Raw genomic sequence first — 3,014 nt, forward strand, 5'->3', positions numbered from 1 at the left:
ACACCAAAGCGGTAAGGTGTGGGGATATGAACATAAATTTTTTCTTATTTACTGAAATAAATTTTTTATACAAGTACCTAATATATAACACAAATGTTAGTTAATTATAACACACTGTCATGCAAAAGTGAGAAGTTAATAAAACATAATTTACCTCATATATATACATATAATAGTTGCACATATACAATCATATTTATATACATCCTGGACTTCATTGATGCCAATGTATTTATCAATATTATCCCTGAAGACCTCCTTGGGAATTGATATAATTATTATAGCATCTCCCAACTTATGTATATGCTCCAACAGTTGAGTACAGTAGTTGGTAGTCTTCTTGGAGCTTACATCCTCAGTAGATAGCTTTGAACTTACATCCCCCGAAGATGGCGTAGTCTTTTAGGTGCTACTAAGGTGGAATATACATTTTCCTGAAATATTCAATATAAAATATATCAATTATAGATCAATATATATATATATATATATATATATATAATATGAGTGGGCATAAGGTAAAAAATCATACATTAGAAGGAATTACTTGAATAAGGTCTACTGGCTAAGCCACAAACGTGCCTATAGCCCCTCCAACTGTGAAGATCGATATCCTCATCGAGAGGAATTGGCAGCAACACATCATCATTGATTGCAACATCAATCAAGACCTTCACATGATGGCGTGGGATACGTACGTTATGCAGCATAGCATCGGTCAACTTGTGCACTTTCCCAACACCCACTACTCGGCTAGTTGGGGTATCTAGGAAAAGTTTGCAAGAACTGATTCCCTATACGTAAGTTAAAACATATAATTAGTTAACGACTAAATTAAAATAAGTTAACTAAATTACTTCAGGAATGTGAATCAGAATGGGAATGTTGTAAGGTCCAGATGTGCAACTCTTCTTGACGGTTGAAGGAACAGTGTCAGCAGCACTAGCTAGTCGTTGCTACTCAACTTCCTTCACCTTCATTGATTGCTCAAATTCATTGAACTGTTACATGAGGTCGTCTAGTTGATTTTGAACCTGGCTCATTTGGGCTTTGGTTGCACGATTTGGATGGGGTACAAATGTTCGCTGGCTAACCCCAAATCCTGCACCTCGGATATGGCCAAGATAGATAGGCAGTCCTAGTGCCTTGTCAAGTATTATGCGACTATCCGAGTATGCCTCCTTTTATTTTAGGGCAACCTGACAAATCAAGAAAAAAAACATAATGTTAATTAATCACATTTAGATAAATAAAGTATGAAAATTAAGTATAATTAAAAAATGAGCACTTACAACACGTCTTGTTGGTTCTTGAACTTCCTCATTGTCGATGACACAATCCTTGTTCTTACGGGCCCATAGAACATCGAGTTCTACTCCATGTGGAGTCATAGGTATATCGTTTTTGTTCTCCAACTAACAAAACATAACCAATAATAATGTATTTAGATATATATGCATACAAAGCATAACCAATAATGTACTTACAAATTAACAATACTAACAAGTTTTTCATCGATTCCTCTATATCCCACTCGAGAAGCTCGGTATGGATATAAAGGCTCGGATGTCCTCTTGCGATTTTCATTACTTAATTTCTGAAACAATAAACAACATTTATATCAACAATCATATAAAAAAGCATATATACAAAAGTCAATACAAAGAATATGATTTTACCAAGAAAGACTCATCTTGTGTGTGTAGGGTGACAAAAGTCTTCCAATCCTCTTCATTAACGATATTTGCATATTTAGTTGGAGGTTTTAGGTTGACATTGTCATCGACATCTCTAAGTAATTTTTCGACATCAGTTCGGAACTGTCGGAGAGCCTTGCCAGCCGATTTAAGGATATAATCCTTATGCTCCTCACCAACATCAAAAGTTGACTGAAATAAAAACACATATACATTATAAATTGCATGAAAATACATGCATATAAGTACATTGCATGAAAATGTAACACACATACGTACATTGCATGAAAACATATATATATGCACATTGCATGAAAACACAAAAACTGAAAAATAAACTTACTGTTATTTCATTCCAAATACGCTCCTTCACGGTATTCCCTACATCACTCTATTTGTTGAATGTTAGCTTCACATTCTACCTAACAACAATACCAATGTAACTTACCAATGCGTTGCCACCCTTCGAGTTTAATGGTTGGCCTTTAGAGTTCCATTGAACTTTTATCTTAACATTCTTACTTCTTGACCGAATGACATTTTTCATGCAAGTCATTCCATGTGGAGGTCGTTTTTTAGCAACGATTTGCTTATCTTGTGGAGTCGATGTAACTTCGTCACCACTGTGAGAACCATGATCACCACTTTACGAAGCCATTGATGAAGTTTTTTGAGGTTTCTGAGAGTATGAGAGTTTATGAGAGTATTAGGGTTTTCTGAGAGTATTAGGATTTCTTTTCGGTTAAGTTTGAGAGCGAAGAGGGAACGATTCATGTTTTAGATATTTAAAATGTAATAACAATTTAACAATGCATACTAAAAGTAGTGTTATTGTATTGACATCTTCAACAACGCATATTAAGGATTGCGATGTTGTTGTATTGACAATTCAACATCACATATTAACAGTAGCGCTATTGTATTATCATCTTCAACAATACATACTAAGGATTGTGTTGTTGTTGCGTATCCACCTGTTTACTACTCATTTTCATGAACACATCAACATCGCATATTAACAGTAGCCCTGTTGTATTGACATCTTCAACAACGCATATTAAAGATTGCATTGTTAGTGTGTATTCAGCTGTTTATACACATTTTCATGAACACATCAACAACGCTACCTAGATGTAGCGTTGTTGAATAGAATCTAATTGACAACGCAATCGTAAATATGCGCTATTATACTAAACCCATTTTCCAAATTAACAGCGATTTCGTAATTATGTGCTGTTAAATTAACATTTTACATAACAGGAAAATATATATACAACATGAATTTACATTAATTAACATGAAGTTGCAATAAAGTAG

Source organism: Lupinus angustifolius, unplaced genomic scaffold (genome assembly GCF_001865875.1).
Source record: "Lupinus angustifolius cultivar Tanjil unplaced genomic scaffold, LupAngTanjil_v1.0 Scaffold_7_11, whole genome shotgun sequence".
NCBI lineage: Eukaryota > Viridiplantae > Streptophyta > Magnoliopsida > Fabales > Fabaceae > Lupinus > Lupinus angustifolius.